Raw genomic sequence first — 19940 nt, 5'->3', positions numbered from 1 at the left:
AAAGGTTAACCTAGACTATCACATCAATATTAATGCCTAGCCTAGAAACACGGACGTTACATTTTAAGACTTGTACATTAGTTGTTTAGTATTTTTTTAATTGAGTGGATTGAGAAAGATAGGATTTCTGTGTTTTGTGGGTTGAGAAAGATGAAGAAAAATCAAAGAGAAAAGTTGATATGACAGTGGGTTCAATGAGTTCAGTGGAAACGACTACCTCCTCCCTAACATTTAGAGTTTGGTTTCGAAGTGGTGTGATATCACGTTTCTTACGATGCTCACTATCCAAGAATGGTTATCTTAGATTGATGATATTAGGAGATCCAATCATATCGATAATATATAAGTTGGAAGTGGTGGTGGTTACTACTTGGTGGATGATATGAAGATTAAGAAAATAATCTTGTTTTTATTCTTGCAAAATACGGAATGACACAAATTTTGATAGTATTTTTTTTTCCTTTCTCTTGGTTTAAATATAAACGTTCTAATCTTTCAAATTGGAATAATTGGATAAAACGCCTTTTTTTTTTTTGTTTTTTTTTTCTAGAAGTATGAATGTGTAGTTATCTTTCCTTTTAAAAAAATACATCTGTAATTCTCATTTGAAATATAAGCAAGTTATCATATTCTCTCTCTCTCTCTGAGTTACACTTTGTGTCTTTGATTTCTTGTTTTGGAATTTTACTTAAAGTTTGGAGATTAAGTTGATATTCAGTTTTGTTGCCAATTGGTTTCTGATTATAAAAACACATACTGTATAGGGTTTACAGCTTCATTTGTTTATCTCCTATTCTTGTTCTGTGATTTTGAATTTGGAAGAAAAATGGATGACATTGCACAAAGAAGTTTATAAAGTCAATCATTTCAATTATTTCAATAAAGAAATTTATATATTACTTAATGCACCATGCTTTCAATCACCAGAGCACCAAGACACTTGCTAGTGATATATGACATTGCATAAAAACTATGATATTTGAGCAATCAATTTGTATCCCAAATAATGTTTCTTATTAAAGTAGATAGGCATTTCAAGATTTTATTCGATTTTAATTCCTCTAAAAATATTATTAATTCCCCATTTGCAAACTGCAAGTGAGAGATGGCATCACCTTTCACCTTTATTACTTTTATATTTTTTTAGGTACCAGATTATCCATACCAAAATACAAGAAGTCCAAGATGACAAAAGATGCATTATATCAACCGTTCGTTGACATAAAATTAGTCATGTACGAGCAAATTATAGACACAATGTTAATTCAAGGTTAGATTTTTATTTTTCTTGACAAACTTCAATCAATAAAACAATTCTAGTCCAACATTTTCACTCTTTGTGAGGACTTCAACTTCTAAGGGTAGAGGAATTGAGGAAACCTATATTTCTTATCACTTCCAAATCATTTTCAATATTACTTTTACCTCATTTTTTTCTCCTTCGAAAAAATCCTAAAATTTTACCCTAATTTACGAAAAAATCTCAAACTAAAATTTGTTTATGAAAAAACATGAATTACCGGTAAAAATGGTGATTTGACACATTTTTCCCGGTTTACTGGTTTCATTATTTACATATTTCATTAAAGTCCCATTATTTTACCCTAATTTACAAATAAATCGCAAACTAAAATTTAGTGATGATTTGACCATTTTCTCCATTTAACATACATTTTATCGGTTTCATTGCTGATTTGGACACCTAGACATTAAATTAGCTGATAAGATGGATACGATTAGTTATATAATGCTACATTTACTGTAAAATTTGATACTCATCTCATCAACTCATTTATGACTATATATGTATGGGAAATATCCAGAAAAGTCCTAAATTTTTACCCTAATTTACGAAAAAGTCTCAAACTAAATTTTGTTTACGAAAAAGCATAAATTACCGGTAAAAATGGCGATTTGACCATTTTTCCGGTTTACCGGTTTTATTACTTACCTGTTTCACTAAAGTCCCATTATTTTACCCTAATTTGCGAATAAGTCCCAAAATAAAATTTACTGATGATTTGGCCCTTTTCTCTATGTAACATACATTTACCGGTTTCATTGTTGACCCGGACGCCTAGTCATTAAATGAGATGATGAGATGGATATATGGAGTTATATAATGTTATGTTTAGCATAAAACTTGATATCCTAATGTATTGTGTATTTTTTTGGAACATAAAATGCATCCAACGAAGACTACAATAATTACATAAACTAACAACAACTGCGTTATTTTTTACGTTTATAAGAAATATCAAATTGTTTATCTAATCTTATGTAACCCAATATATCCATCTCATCAAACATCAACTCATTTTCTGCCATTTTTTCTTTGAAACACACATTTTATTGGTTTCATTGCTGACGTAGATACATAGTCATAAATGAGCCGATGAGATGGATATCAAATTTTACAGTAAATGTAGCATTATATAATCCATCGTATCCATCTTATCAACTAATTTAATGATTAAGTGGCTAAGTCATCAATGAAACCGATAAAATGTATGTTACATGAAGAAAAGGGTCAAATCATCAGTAAATTTTATTTTGGGACTTATTCGCAAATTAGGGTAAAATAATGGAACTTTAGTGAAACAGGTAAGTAATAAAACCGGTAAACCGGAAAAAAGGGGTCAAATCACGATTTTTACCGGTAATTCATTCTTTTTCGTAAACAAAATTTAGTTTAGGATTTTTTCGTAAATTAGGGTAAAATTTTAGGACTTTTCTGGAGATTTCCCTATATGTATCTAGGTCAACAATGAAACCAATAAAATATGTGTTTTCACAAAAAAAAAACAGCAGGAAATGAGTTGATGTCATATGAGATGGATATATTGGGTTACATAAGTTTAGATAGATAATTTGAAATTTCTTATAAACGTAAAAATGACGATGTTGTTGCTAGTTTATGTAATTATTGGAGCCTTTGTTGGATGCATTTTATATTCCAAAAAATATACAATGCATCAGGATATCAAGTTTTATGGTAAACATAATATTATATAACCCAACCTATCCATCTCATCATTTCATTTAATGACTAAGCCTCCAGGTCAGCAATGAAACCGATAAAATGTATGTTACAGGGAGAAAAGGGTCAAATCATCACTAAATTTTAGTTTGGGACTTATTCGTAAATTATGGTAAAATAATAGGACTTTAATGAAACTAGATAAGTAATGAAACCGGTAAACCGGAAAAAAAGGGTCAAATCGTCATTTTTACCGGTAATTCATGCTTTTTCGTAAACAAATTTTAGCTTGTGACTTTTTCATAAATTAGGGTAAAATTTTAGGATTTTTTTTGAAGATTTCCCTTTTTCTCATTACTGTCAATTCCCTTCTTCCATCTCACACCACATGAAAACCTATTATTTTCATTCATTCTAATCTACTTAATGTAAGTCAACATAGTTTCCCATAACCCAATTATGCATTACACAAATGGTATAAATACAAGAGTGCCTTCTTGGGCCAAATACATACAGGATGCGTATAAAGCTAATGGGCCTAATAATACAAAGTATACAATACATATATATATATATATATATATATATATATATATATATATATATATATATATATATATATATATATATATATATATATATATATATATATATCCATTAACATCCCCTCGCAGTTTATTTGGGAGGACCATTCTGAATGTTCAAACTAATCTTGAAGTTGTTGAAGAGATGTGCCGGAAGGCCTTTAGTGAAGATATCGACATATTAAGCTGAGGACAGAACGTGAAAAATGCGAACGAGACCGCGAGTGTCGAGGTCGCACAAAAATAGATATCAATCTTAATGTGTTTAGTGTGTTGGTGTTGAAACGAGTTCGAAGACATGCAACCCGAATTGATTTTGTCAGAATATATGATCATGGATTTTTCTGGAGGACATCGAAGCCCACAAAGTAAGTTACGAACCCAGCATGTCTCGGCAACGGCGTTGGCAACGCCGCGATACTCAGCCTCAACACTTGAGCGTGAAATGACACCCTGCCATTTAGATGACCAGGAGATAAGGTTGTCACCCAAAAAGATGCAATATCAAGAAGTAGAGTGGCGAGAAGCTGGACACCTCCCCCCCAGTTTGTATAAGAGTAGGCACGAAGATCGGATGAGGGAGACACATATAGCTGTAAAACATGGTCAAGCGTCTCATGAATGTAGCATAAGATGCACTTCAAAGTATGCATATGAGGCTCTCTAGGGTCATGCATGAATAGGAAAATTTGTTGAACAGTGAAAACAATGTCCGGTCGGGTGAAAATGAGATATTGAAGGTCCCCAACAAGATTGCGATAAAGTGAGGGGTCAGGTACAGGAGGGCCAGTGGCATCCAACTTATATGTGGTCTCGACTGGTGTGCGAGTTGGATTGCACTGGATCATATGTGCACACTCAAGGATCTCAAATGCATACTTTCGTTGGGAGAATAAGAGGCCATGTGGAGAGCGGGTAGTAGAGATACTGAGAAAATAGTTGAGAACCCCAAGGTTAGTCATGGCGAACTCGATGTTGAGTTGAGCTGTAATAAACTAAAGAAGAGTCGTAGACGAGGTAGTCATGACAGTGTCATCAACATATCGAAGAAGATAAGCAATATCAACAATATATTGATAAATAAGGAGAGAGGAGACAGTGAGATTATATGTAAACCCCATGTGGGTAGCATGCTGAGCGAACCGCTGATACCAGGCCCTAGGAGCATGTTTTGGGCCGTACAAGGATCGCTGAAGGTGACTGTTAATGTATCCCACTACGAATACATTAAAGATAACATAACTGTTATCTTTAGGACGACCTAGCTAACGGTCGCAAATCTATCCTAGTGCCAGACTCGGGCCCTCGCCCTCGCACTAGGACCCTTATGCTTGACGCCCTCACACCCACGTCTAAATCCTGACGACAATATCCGGTCTATAATAGGACAAAACACAGTTGGTCGTCTCTCACAGCGATACGTGTAGCGCCCATGGTGCTATCCTCTATTTACTCTGCACCAATAGCAGATGACCACTAGTGGTGCACGATCCTCCAATAGGACTCCTCCACGTCCTGTTGGCCCAGACGGGATAAAGGACACCGTTGGGATCGTGCACTAGGGACAACATGTATAAAAGTACCCTTCTTCTCCAGAAGAAGGGATCATTTTATCTCCATCTAAACCCTAGTTACCTTGTCCTCAAACATACACTAACTAGACCGTCAAAGCTTCATCTTGGGATCACCTCCCGGACGTCGACTGGCGTTATTTCTTCGTTGCTGTGATTACAGGGATCAACCAAACAAGAATCAGCAAGTGACGGTGTTAAGTTCAAGGCCCATATCACAACATTTGGCGCCATCTGGGCGTGTAGTCAGAGTGATGGTGTTAACCTTGATATGACTCTAGACGTCGGCGATGACGATAAAGGAACCTACGACGTCCGTCGGAGGAGAGACGAGTCCACTCAGATCCATGTCGTCGCTTGACGGCACACACACTTCTGCATCAGAAGGACACACCTCCACCCAAACGCCAACAACACAAACATCAGGTCCAACAACGGGAGCCGCAGATGCAGCAATAGCTGCCATATAGACACCGTCACACATTACAACAGCGCGCTTGGTTACAACCATGACTGCAACACCTCAGTCGATGGTGACTTAACAATCGCACGCACCGACCCAACAATCACAACTATTGACTCAACAGTCACAACCGGTGGTTCCTCAGCCGCAATTGTTACCGCATCAGGCGGGGACGAACACTTGGTCCCCAGGAACCATGATGTCCTCCACACAACATCCAGTGTCAAGCTATCAGTTCTCTCCAATAGCGGGCATGTCACACATTCCGCTCTTTGCTCAACAACCTCCAATGCTCAACCCCTAGTTCTAGCAGTTGCAAGGATCCTTTCCCCAAGCACCACCGTCGCAAGAATCCAACCCTCACTCGTCATCGGCGCAACAACTCAATACCCATGCTCAATAGCCGCAGGGGGCCAAAGTTGTACATGGTCCAAAAACCGGGATGGAGCTCACAGTTGTATCAAAGCACACGATCAAGCTCACAGCAGCAACCGTACATCTCGCAAGCAGCAATGTACAACCAAGCACACGGGAACCCGTATTACACACAACAATTCAATATGTATGGTAGTTTCCCATATCCACATGTGGAAAACCTGGGTGAGAAGCACAATCTCTGCTTTCTACTAGGAGCTCTTGTAATATGAGATCCCACACTCGGCGATGATACCAAACATCCCCAAGTATGATGGTACAACCAATCCTGACGAGCATATTAACACTTATGAGTGGACAATGATGTTACTGAGGATAGAAAAGCGGTTCATTTTCACATGTTTCCCTGTTACGCAATCGTTCACGTAGGAAAATGGTTCAAGGCACTGTGACCGGGCAATATCTCAAGTTTTGAGAAATTATGATACCTATTCTTCAACAATTTCATGCAACTAAGGAAGGGCAAGGGAGATGCAAACTCAATAATGGCATGCAAGCAAAAGGAGGGAGAGTCGATAAGGGCGTATTATGATAGATTCAATCTGGAAACACTAAACGTCCCAGGCCATGAGGAGTTCCTTGTAACTGGCGCCTTCACCCAAGGTTTACTCCCCTACCCTCTGTCGAAGAAGATGCAGGGAACATTACCCTAGTCGAGGGACGAGCTCAAGTACATAGTTGAGAAATATCTCAGGCAGATCGAAGGTGAAGAGAGAAAAGAAGCCAATCCAAAGGTTGTTGCCAATACATACATAAAGCAGGAAGAGGTAGTCTCTCGCCACAACACTGGCCATCGAGAACGCCAGGACGACGACCATGATAAACTCAACCAACATTCGCGACACCCATCCTGGAGATATCGTCTGTTTGGAAAAGACGAACACCGGGGCCACCGAATCGATGTCCACGCCATCGAGAAAACTCCTTCGCAAATGGAAAAAGAAAAGGGCAAGTACTGTGAGTATCACAAGAGCAAAACTCACAATACCGGCGAGTGAGCGATGCTAAAGAAAAAGATTGAAGAAAAGCAGCTAAAGGGTGACCTGTCACACCCCCAAACCAGAACGGCGGAAACGTTCGGGGGCGGATGACGTCATGCTCAGTATCATAACCATAGTGAAGAAAGTAAAACACAACCATCATAGATATAATTTAAAAAGATTACATTGTTTCCAAAATACATGTTCCAAAAATACATGTTTCCAATTAAATTACATATGATGATAAAATGTAGCAAAAGAATCTACGCCTTAGCGTCTTGACTTCAGAAATCTTGCGATTACCTATATTACTGATTACCTGAGAATACAAGTTGTTTTGAAAAGAGAGTATCAGCATAAAGCTGGTGAGTTCATAAGTATTTTATAAAAATAAATGTTGTTTCCTTAACATTTGTTACAAGTTTATTTCCAGAAAATCCAATATTTTCTAAAAGATTTGTTGTAAACTGAATTGAAACAAGGCTTAGTATGTGTAAGTAAATCGACATACTTATGTGTGTGTTTTATATTTAAATAAAACTCCTTTGTATAAAGCCTTAGAATTTCCGTGAACTGTATGTTGTGTTAATATTCCATGCGAGATGTTATAATCATACTACAGACTAGATGGCCTTGAATGCGACGTTCTTCAGGCGTCGGAAAGTTATGACACTTGTCACCACAGACCTGTCGGTCTAGCTGTTGCAAGCAGCTCAGGTGCGGGTTTGTCGGACCCAGTATAGATCTATACACAACTATCACGTTCTCCCTGTAGGAGATTCTGATTATAACTAAAGGACTTTTCTGTGGTACTTAGAGTACCCCGAAGGAGAATGTCTCACAAATATTCATTAACGAGTTCACGTAGTGTGTAGTGGAAGTTCATTTTGTGAATCGATAATGTTATTGTTTTCTTTGTTAAATGAAGTGTTCAAAACTATACCTATTATAGTTTATCAAAAGCGTTGCATGATGGTATGAAACCTTGTTACGCATGTATATGTATTTCAAATAAAGGATATTGGAAATACTAAGTGTAAATCTTACACACCTTGCTCAACATGTTACAAGGTGTGAATAACTCTTAAATATGTATTTGACAGTTTTACCCTTCACTGTCACTGTTTTTGAGTAATTATAGAAAAATCATCGTAAGTCGAAAACTAAATCCGCAAACTCTGAGTATTTGGAAAAAGTGTCTATTGTGTTCATAAAGTTTCCCATAAATTTTGGTGGTCTCAAACTAGTGTGAAAATGTTCATTTTCACAACCTGGTCTGATTTTGTTGCTGCAGTGATAGACAGTTTTGTAAAAATCACCATAAATTGTAGAAAAATCGTATGGAGATGTGAAAGTAGTCATTTTAAAGGTATAAACCTGAACTACTCGCATATTATACAGTTTTGAAAAATATTAAGCTTAAGTTGGGTAAAACAGTTCGTAAACAGGTCACAACTTTTCTGTTGTAAGCTGTCAAGTTGAGTTTTGAATATGTTTTGGTGTTTTAACTTGTATTCCCCCCCCCCCCCCTGAAAACTGAAGAAAACTAGAAAATGTAGGGGTATGAACTCACCTTGAGTGATGACTTGAAGAGTGGAAGGTTGAAGTTAAGGAATATCAAGTCAAAAGCACTTGATGAACACGGGAAGACTTGGATGATCCTAAGAACGATTTTTGGTGTTAAGATATGAGTCAATGATCCAAAAGTGTTATGAAATTATGGAATAACACTTGAGTTTAGATGGAATACTTACCAAAAAGTGCAGTAGCAACTCAAGAACACTTGCACAAGGTGGTGGGAAGTAGAGAGAAAAAGAGGCTCCCTTGAAGGTTTGAGAAGTGTGTAAGTATTTGAAATGAGCAAGTAAGCCAAGAAATGCTCCAGGGATCTCTATATATATTGAAGGTTGCTGGAGCAACTTGTGAGTTTGAAGTGATGTGTGCCTTGGTTTATGTGATGTGGATAAGGTTGGCTAATGAGAGGATGACACATGGAGGCAAGTGGGCACACTTGACCCACTTGTGGGGTAGAATACTCCTCTTATTTTAAAATAATGATTTTTAATTAAAAATCCTTGAAAAATAAATAAAATATGATTTTTGGGGGTTAAAAATGGTAAAAATATGGATTTGGTGAAAAAATCCCATCAAAAACGTCAAAAACGGGCTTAGGAGGCGAAAGTAGTCGAAAACCGGCATTAGGGACCGAACCTGCGAGGTTCGGCTCTTAGGAGTGTGAGAACCGAGAGGAGGGGAGAAGGAACCGAGAGAAGGAGGAAGGGGCCGAAGGTGCGAGGCTTCTCGGATGGGGGCCGAAGTTCGGTGCTTGCTGCTGGCTTCGGTCCGAGAATGCTTCTGACAATTTCGCTTCTGACATGTTCGACTCCTAAGAGGTTCGGCTCCTAAGAGGGGTTTCGGCTCTATTTAGCTGTTTTTCGATATAACTCCCCTTTTCAAGCGGTTTTTGGCCAAGTTAAGGGTCGGGATGACTATAAAAAGTTGAGAGAGATTTTGAGAGAGATTTGGGAGAGATTTCACATACTTAGAGAGATTTCACATTCTTGGAGAGATTTGGGAGAAATTTCACATTCTTGGAGAGATTTGGGAGAGATTTCACATACTTGGAGAGATTTAGGAGAGATTTCACATACTTGGAGAGATTTGGGAGAGATTTCACATACTTGGAGAGATTTAACCTTAGCCATTATTATCGTATAATCTCGTAATGCAAGGTTCGTGAACCCCGTTATGCTTCGTTAATGATCGTTTTAAGTCCCCGAAAGGGTTCTTAGTCGTGTTTTGATGTGTTTAACTCCCTTTTTAGGGTTTTTACATTGTTAACACATAGATTCTTCGAGACACTTGAATTTTTGACATACAAATGCACATTTTTATACATAGAATAACTTTTTAACATACAAGTACTAGTTAAGTTTGACCGGTTTGACTTGTTGACTTTGAATTGAATTTGGCGGTTGTCACATTATCCCCCCGTTAGAAGGAATTTCGTCCCGAAATTTGCATTTTGAGTGGGACTTCAAGGGTCGGGGAATAGATGTGGGTATTTTTGCTTCATTTGGTCCTCACGTTCCCAAGTAATCTCGGGTCCTCGCTTGGCGTTCCACCGGACCTTTACGATGGGAATGCGGCTTTGTTTCGACGATTTGACCTCTCGGTCCATGATTTCAACAGGTTCCTCTACAAAGTGGAGGTTCTCGTTGATCTCCATTTCTTCCAATGGAATGACGAGGGTCTCATCAGACAAACATTTCTTCAGGTTTGAGACATGAAAGGTAGGATGGACGTGGTTGAGTTCCTGTGGTAATCGTAGCTTGTATGCCACCGGGCCAATCCTGGCGAGGATTTCGAATGGCCCGATATACCTTGGATTTAATTTCCCATGTTTCCCAAAACGTATTAATCCCATCCAAGGTGATACTTTCAGAAGTACTCGATCTCAAACTTGGAACTCCAAAGGTTTTCGTCTCCTATCCGCGTAGCTCTTTTGTCGGTCTTACGAAGCCTTCATTCGCTCTCGAATTTGGACGATCTTCTCGGTTGTTTCCCTTATGATCTCCGGGCCAGTGAGTGCGCTGTTAGGGACTTGCCCTTTTGCTAGTTGCGTATCGCCCACCTCGGCTCAGCACAGGGGTGATCTGCACTTACGGCCGTAGAGGGCTTCGAACGGAGCAACTTTGATGCTAGTGTGATAACTATTATTGTAGGAAAACTCAATAAGAGGTAAATGAGTATCCCAAGCTTTACCAAAGTCTATCACACAAGCCCTTAACATGTCCTCTAACGTCTGAATGGTTCTTTCACTCTGACCGTCAGTCTGTGGGTGGTAGGTTGTACTCATGTCCAACCTAGTTCCCATAGCTTTCTGTAGTGACTGCCAGAATCGTGACTTGAACCTACTATCTCTGTTGGAGATAATGGATATCGGTACTCCGTGAAGGCGCACTATTTCTCTAATGTAGATCCTTGTCAGCTTCTCCATTTTGTCTGTTTCCTTTATTGGTAGGAAGTGTACGGATTTGGTTAATCTGTCGACGATTACCCAAATGGTGTCAAGTCCACTCGCGGTCTTAGGTAACTTGGTAATGAAATCCATCGTAATCCGCTCCCACTTCCACTCGGGTATCTCTGGTTGTTGAAGTAGTCCCGAGGGCTTTTGATATTCTACCTTAACTTTGGTGCAAGTCAGGAACTTGCCCACAAAGGTAGCTATTTCAGCTTTCATGTTCGGCCACTAATACATCTTCTTGAGGTCTAAGTACATCTTGTCTGAGCCGGGATGCACGGAGTAGCGAGTTTTATGAGCTTCGTTCATGACAACGTCCCTGAATCCACCAAATTTTGGTGTCCAGATCCGGTTCATGAGACAACGAACTCCGTCATTCCTGACTTTAAGATTTTTATCCATTCCTCTCAATGCTTCACCTGTCACGTTCTCTGGCTTCAAGGCTTCTTCCTGAGTTTCCTTGATTTGTGCGGACAGGTGTGAGTGGATGGTCATGATTAATGCCTTTACTCGGCGGCCCGAGTACTCCTTTCTGCTTAAAGCGTCTGCAACCATGTTAGCCTTTTCGGGGTGATAACGAATCTCGCATTCGTAATCGTTTAGTAATTCCACCCATCGCCTTTGTCTCATGTTGAGTTCCTTCTGATTGAGGATATGCTGGAGGCTTTTGTGATCGGTGAAGATGGTGCACTTGGTGCCGTAAAGGTAATGCCTCCAGATTTTTAGGGCGAAAACTACTGCTCCTAATTCAAGGTCGTGCGTCGTCTAGTTTACCTCATGCGTCTTCAGTTGTCTTGAGGCATAGGCAATGACTTTTCCTCGTTGCATTAACACACACCCTAGACCTTGGTTTGATGCATCGCAGTAAACCACAAAGTCTTCGGTTCCATCTGGTAGGGACAAGATCGGAGCACTGCATAGAGTTTGTTTTAGTGCTTGGAATGCAACCTCTTGCCTATCTCCCCAGATGAATGTCACCCCTTTTTGAGTCAGGGTGGTGAGTGGTTTTGCGATTTTGGAGAAGTTTTGAATGAATCTCCGATAGTAACCGGCGAGCCCTAAAAATTGTCGGATCTTCGTGGGTGTTCTTGGTGCTGCCCAACTTTCAATCGCCTTGATCTTTGAAGGGTCCACATGGATTCCTTCCTTGCTGACTACATGCCCGAGGAAATTCACCTCTCGAATCCAGAACTCACACTTTGAAAACTTTGCGTACAATTTCTCCGCCCTCAACGTCTCCAGGACTCATGATATTATCTTATAATAATTAAAATTATGAAAATTCATTCAAGGAAAATAAAATTTAACTAATTAACATTTACCCTTAATTTATAAATCAAAAATCAAGGTTTTATGAATAAAAACTTGATTTTAGTGCACATTTTATATAAAAATTGAGATATTTTATAAAAGAACTTAAATTTTATAAAAGAAAATGAAAGAGAAAGGGGTATTACACCTCAAAAATCGGCCCCCCTCACCTCATTTCACTCTCATTCTCCAACACACACACATCTCTTCTTTCTCTCTCTAAAAACGTCTCTCTCACTTCTCTCTAAAACTGAGGAACATAGAAGCTGAATTTATGGGAGAGATTTTCACAGTAAATAATTCAAGAGTCAACATGAATCTCAGTATTTTGGTGAACGATTTTGGTGGAGTATAACCCCAAAGAGATGACGAGAGAGATGAGTTATCCAGAGAGATAGAATCCCTCTTTTCTTTCTTTTCTTCTCTCTAAAACCTCCATTCATTCTCTTCCTTTTACCCACGAAAATTTCCAGAAAAAACCACCATTTTGCACAAAAATATCCATCATCCATAAGGACTCATCAAGGTAAAAACACCTAACTAAATCATGCATGCAAGTTTCCACTATTTTCTTATGATTTGATGTGCATATTACTTCAAAAACCAACTTCTACTTCTTGATATTCTTCAAGTTTTGTTTTCTTTTGGTTAAAATGGTTTTTAGAACATCATGGATGTGTTTTAACACCATGCATGTATGATAACCAAGCTTGCATGTTCATGATCTTAGTGCAAAAATCGATTTTAAGGATCTAAAACATAAAACTCAAGTTAAGAGTTCTTGAGAAACAAAACTTTGTTCATAAATGCATGTATTCATTTTTATAAGTTTCAATCTTTTGATCTCTGGAAACATGACCATAACATGCATGGATCATGATTTCATAAAATATTTCAAAAAGATTTACAGAAAGAAATGATGAAAACCCACTTTTCTAACCAATCATCATGCATGCAATCTGCCAGATTTCTTTGCCTTACTTTGAACTGCCATATCTCACTCATTTCTTAATCACAATTCGAGATTCGTTTTCTGAAATTTAATATTGTGAGTTAGCTTTCAAACCCACCTGACCTCACTGGAAAATTCGAATATTTCGATTTTTAACAATTTTTACACAAATGTTGCTCAATCAGCACTTTTTTGTGAATACTAGTTTTGTATTGCATGTTCAAAGGTCTTATTCCTCACTAGAAATCTAGGAACAATTTATTTGAACACTTAACATCATGTATTAAGATTTATAAAAAGATCTTGATTCAAAAGTCTTTGGAACATGTTGCAAAAATTCTCAAAGTAACATCAATAATCTTTACCAAAATCACAAGAATCAAGTTTTCTCTATAATTGTTTGAGCCTTTAGACATGTTTTTCGATTTCAAAAATAAGAAAACAATTTTTCATTGTTATTAAATTGTTTGAAGATGCATTCTGGAAATTTTCAGCTTAATATATGTTTTCTTTATTTTTACATGAAAATAATAAGAAATAGAGTGTTAAAGCGTATAAAATACTTACACTTGTAAATAAATTCTGGAAATATTTGTGGATGACCCTTTAAGTTAATAAACATCTCTCATGAAGTTTCATAGATTTTTGTTACTGTTTAGTATGGTTTTTAATTTTCTTTTTATTTAGCTCCAATAAATCATAAAACCACTTTAGGGAATGTGAAAATATTATTTCTTATTTTTCGCAGCTTTTATCTTATATTTAAGACTCAGAAAAATATTTTGGGAATTTTTAAAAATGTATATATATTTTTATTGAATTTTGTGTTTATAATGGACTAAAAACAGGAAAAATAGTTTTACTCATCCAAAATTCATGAAAATTTACCAGAAACTCTTATAATATGTTAGGATGATACATAAAGTTTTTGATGATTTTTATCTTCTGTATGCTGTTTTGCTTCTATTTTCCCAGGATTTAATACACTTAAATGTACAAAAATCATAAAATTGGGTTAAACAGTTTAGAAATCCATTTTTATATTTTTTCCAGCTTAAGTATGTGAAATAACATTTGTAAAAAAGGTTTTGTGAATTTTTGAAACTGTTATCTATTTATTTCTATTTTTATAGAATAAATACATAAAAATCAGAAAAATTGTGTTAAACTTTTTGAAAACACATATTAATATTTTTCCCAGATTATGTACACTGTAAAAAAAAGTTACACAAAAATTATAAGAAGTTTTCATGATAATTTACTATTTTTCCATGATTTTATGATTATTGAAGGAATTAAATGGTGAAAAATAGTTAGACAAATCAAAAATTCAAGAAAATTTATCTTAAGGTCTTCGACTTCAATTAAAACTGAAATACAAAGTTTGGGAAATTTAGAACTAAATTGATTTAGTTTTTGAATATTTAATCATTGGAACACCTCTTAAAATGTTAAATATTAACATTTCAATAATGAGAATTTTCCACTTAAATTGTTATATAACAATTGATTCATTGAAATTTAACTTTCACAGAAAAATGTTTGTAACTTATCAATATTAAATTTTGACACAATATTGGCATAATTCTATGTAGTAGTAAGTATACTAGTGTTAGATTTCGATTAGAGACTCACTAGCGAATACCATTATTGTAGGAATCGGTAGTGGTACACGTGGAACGTAGTTCAAGGCACCATTTGCATCATCTCAATGCATTGTGAGTATTCACGACTTCCCTTATTTTCGGTTTTTAAATGTTTTGGGGTGGAAAATCATGTCCTAAACTATTTATGTTCGTTGTATTTAATTGACTCGTATAAACTTGGTTGCTATATTTTGCATATTGTGAGTATTCATGCATTCCCCTATTTTCGGTTTTTATGTTTTGGGGTGGAAAAGCATGTCAGAAAAACTATTTATTTTTCGTTGTATTTAAATTGATTCGTATCAAACTTGATTGCTATATTTTGCTATAATTTGCTATATTCTGCTATGTATGTCTATGTAACACGGAACATGAGAACTTATCGTCTTAAGTCCCTTCCCTTATACTTTACTCCAACCATTAACTCTTTGAGCCAATGGTCATTGTGGATAGTGCTATTAGGAATTGACAACTCCTCACTCGCCCGATTGCTGGAGCGCATGATACCATATAATCTATGGAACGATAAGCATAGATCTTGATAGGGCATCAGTCATAGGCTTGGTTGGGAACTCATTGTTTGCTCATACACATACAAACTTGTTATTTATTATGGCAACAAACCCGTTTATTAATTATAGCAATGAACTTTGTTTCACATTATAGCAATGAATTTTATTTCTCATGATGACAACGAACTTTGTTTATATAAACTTATTTACTCATTTTAGCAATATATTTTTATCTATGGAAACTTATATCAAATCTTTGATTTCGATTCAAGAAACCAACATTATTTTTAACTTGTGAACTCACCAACTATTTTTATAGTTGACGCTCGTTTTACATGCTTTTTCAGGAATCATCGAGTAAGTGGCACTTAGGGACACTTCACTTTTAGGAGCATTCGCATGTGTTATATTTCAATTTACATTGTAATTTCATTTAAAATTTTGTTAAAAAACATTGTAAATTTGTAATGATTTTTAATACTATGGTTGGTGTTGTCTTTAAGCTTTTGCTATGAAACCCTTTTTACTGTCATGCCTTGTGTTTCCGCTTTAGTGGGGTGTAACATGATGGTACCTAGATCTATGGTTAATCTTCTAGAAGAAACTCGCTCCTTGTAGTTGGTCGAAGAGGTCATCGATTCGAGGCAAAGGGTATCGGTTTTTGATGGTGAGTTGTTTAATTCGCGGTAGTCAATGCACATACGAAACCATCCGTCCTTCTTCTTAACAAACAAAACCGGTGCTCCCCAAGGCGAGAAGCTTGGTCTAATGAAGCCCTTGCTCAGTAGTTCGATCAGTTGACTGGACAGTTCCTGCATCTCGGCTGGGGCTAGACGGTATGGCGATTTGGCTACGGGGGTAGCTCCGGGAATTAAGTCGATTCGGAATTCGACTTGTCGAGGAGGGGGCACTCCTGGAAGATCTTCCCGGAATACATCGGGGAAATTGCAGACCTCCGGAATGTCCTTGATGTCTTTCATTCCTTGACCCTTATCTACAACGTGGGCTAGGAAGGCGTGGTACTCCTTGCGGAGATACTTTTGAGCCTTGATACAAGAGATGACCTGAAAGTTTGAGCTATGTTTGTCGCCATAAACAATGAGAGCTTCGCCACTTGGCAGATTAAGGTGAACGGCCTTTTCGTGACATAGGATTTCCGCATGGTGAGGGCATAACCAATCCATGCCAATGATAACGTCAAAACTTTTTATGGTGACCGGCATACGGTCGATTTGGAAAGAGTGATTGTTTAAGGTGAGGATACACCTGGTGTAAATATCGTTAGTGTTCTCTGTTTTTCCGTTATCCATTTCTACGGTGAATGTGTCTTTTAGTGTTTGTGGTGTTTGATTAAGCAAGCGTTTAAATTGGTGGCTCACAAAGCTTTTCTCCGCGCCACTATCGAAAAGAATGAATGCGTAGGTATTGTTGAGGGGAAACGTACCGGTAACCACAATTGGATCTGCGACGACTTCCTCATGACCTATCGGCAAAACTCTGCCCACTTCGCCGGGGTTGGGGTTTCCTGCCTTCGGGCAGTTACGTTTGAGGTGTCCTGCTTCTCCACATCCATAGCAGATTCGGCTTGCTCCGGCGTTGGCAACTTGTGCGTTCGGTTGGGCTGGATTTCTACAGAGTCGGGCGGTGTGCCCCTTTTTGTTACAGTTGGTGCAATGCATTTCACGGCATGCACCGTTGTGGTGGTAGCTGCATTTGTTGCACTTGGGCAGGTTCCCGACGTATTGCCTTATCGGAGTGGGGTTGGCAGTGGTTGTGGCGGCGTGCACTGCAACCACTTGTTGTTTCTTGGCAGGGTCTTGAGTAGGCTGGCCCTTTTTCTTATTCCAGAATTTTCTTTTGTTGTTTCCCCCTTTTGCTTGCTCGGAGGTGGTCGTTACAGTGCCATGGCTGGCGTTATGGTCGATGAGTTGCTGTGCCAGTTCCTTGGCACTGTCGAAGGTAATTGGCTTTGAGGCCAATACGTGTCCTTGGAGTTGTTGAGATAATCCCCATACGTATCTTTCCACCTTCTTGCTTTCAGTAGGAACCATCCCGGGACACAGCATGGCTAGATCGTTGAACCTTGAGGTGTACGACAGGATGTCAGAGCCTGTCATTTTAAGACCCTAAAATTCTTCTTCCAGCTTCTGTATCTCACCCCTGGGTCAGTACTCCTTCATTAACATGGTTTTCAGATCTTCCCATGTTATCGCATTAGCCACCGGGAGCGTTAGTGCCTTGACGTGACCCTTCCACCAGGTGAGGGCTCTTTCGGAGAATGTGCATGAAGCAAATTTGACCTTGCTTGCTTCAGGGCATGCGCATATTTTGAAAATGGTCTCGGTTTTCTCAAACCATTGTAGCAACGCTATGACACCTCCGCTTCCGTTGAAGGTTTTGGGCTTGGAGTTAGTAAAGTCTTTGTAGGTACACTCTCTCGAGCGTCCCTGGCTGTCCCCGTTATTAGAATTTGAGGCACCACTACCTGCACATCCTGAATTACTGGGGTTGATTTGGGCTATCACGGCTGCCACTGCGGCCGCCACCGCAGCCTGGAACATGGTTGGGTCGAACTGAGGAGGTGGTGGTGGGGGTGGTGCAGTCTCAGCTGCGTCGCCGCGTCTAGGATTTCTACGAGGTGGCATTTTCTGCCATAATCAAGAATGAAAAGACAATAAGTCTTTGATACAAGTCGAGTGTTAAACTAAACATTATTAGTTCTTTATATGCATCATGATTCCGACTTGTAAGAATGTTGTAAGAATTCATTCATACTAGAAGTCTATAAATAATGAAATATAGACTTTATGAATTTCGATAGTATTGATTATCCTAAAATGTCTGTGATAGTATCCATACCGGGTCCAACCAACAATCACTTGATGTATAATATTTACATGTAATTAAGATTAAATAAACTTTCGAATCTAATGGGTCTGCCTTGGGCCCACAACCAAACAAGGAACAGGATCCAAGGCGGAACCACCATTTCTAGGTCGACATGGTCTCAATTACATATAACTTTGATTTATACCTCGGGCGATCATAGGTTGGTCACCAATAAATTTTTATCTGAAAATAGTTCATGTTATGAATTTGATGTAGTGTTCCCAATAAAACAATTAGCGTATCATTGATATAACTTAGTATACAATACTTGGGAAAATTTGACCCTACCAGGGGTCTATGCTACATCAATGTACGGAAAAAAAAAATTGACCGCCTAACTGATCCCGGAAGTGAAAACACTTAAATCGCGAGATCGGACATAAAATACTAGAAAATGATAGCAATATTTATCCGCAAACTAGGTTAAACTAAAGCGAGCAGTGCAAACACTACTTGCGGTGGTTGAAGCTCTGAGGATCACGAAGTTCCTCATTTTAGCTCGGGATTCCGCCGCTTGGCGCTCTGCTTTGGCCAGGCGTCCTTCAAAAGTGGCTCGGTGTTCTCGGAGTTCTTGAACTTCGGCTCGGGTCGCGGCCATTTCCCGTCGAAGAAGCTCGGTGCGGTCTCGATTTCGATCGTGTTCATCGTCCAAACGGCGAATGCGAACGAAGTTGACTTGGCTAGTGGCACCAACTTCCATGAGGTGTCGGGTGTTAACTCTTGTTTGCTCTTCGTGGCGTGTGACACAGTGAACTATGACAGGGAGAGCTCGGTCGGCTGACCTTCCTCTGCTGAGATCGTAGAAACCTCGTTGCATGCCATAGGGAGGTCGTTGACCTTGCTCTCGGCTCCATCGATGTATAGTTTCAGCCCATTGGGGCATCGGGCCCTGGACGTGTTGCGGAGGAATAGGGGCAGGGTGTGGATTGTAAACTTTGGGTTCAGAGTCGGTTCCATCTGAGTCTTCTTCCTCTTCACCGTCTACAGATTCTTCCTCTTCCATGGGTTCCTCATCCTCCATGGGTTCTTCTTCGGTTTCTTCATCTGGGTCTTCCTCAATCCAAACGGCATTCCCTTGGTTGGGAAAGTAGGGATCACCCGACAAATGAAATCCTGCCATCGTACCTGTGCGAGAATAGGGATAAGGAGGAATGTCGCGAGAAACTTTGGGAACAAGAAGTTAGTTTTCGAAGTTGTGATTATGGCTTTTTGTATTAAAATACTCCTATAGTATTTTTAAGTTTGATTCTTGAAATCTTTGGTAAGTTGTTGACTTGTTGCTCACCATGATCCTTCTTCGGCATACATTGGTCCTACCTTGGCTAAATATAGTTGATCAGACTATATTCATCCAAGATCTGACTACATACCCCGAAGCTGGACCATGGTGTCCAACTTGTCTTAATACTTTTATGATACTGAATTGATGAGTGCGGTTGTATGTGTACTATTTATAAAAATACAAATTTTTAAAAGTACTTTTGAAAAGCTACGTCAGAGAATTTGTCCCGTTGTGTTTATAGTTTGTATATCTTATGCGGTTCGATATACTTAGTTCACTATAAACAAAGCTCCGATACCAATCTGTCACAC

The sequence above is a fragment of the Lactuca virosa genome, chromosome 8 (genome assembly GCF_052849685.1).
Source record: "Lactuca virosa cultivar CGN04683 chromosome 8, Lactuca_virosa_CGN04683_v6, whole genome shotgun sequence".
Taxonomy (NCBI): domain Eukaryota; kingdom Viridiplantae; phylum Streptophyta; class Magnoliopsida; order Asterales; family Asteraceae; genus Lactuca; species Lactuca virosa.
Note: the sequence above shows the minus strand (reverse complement) of the source record.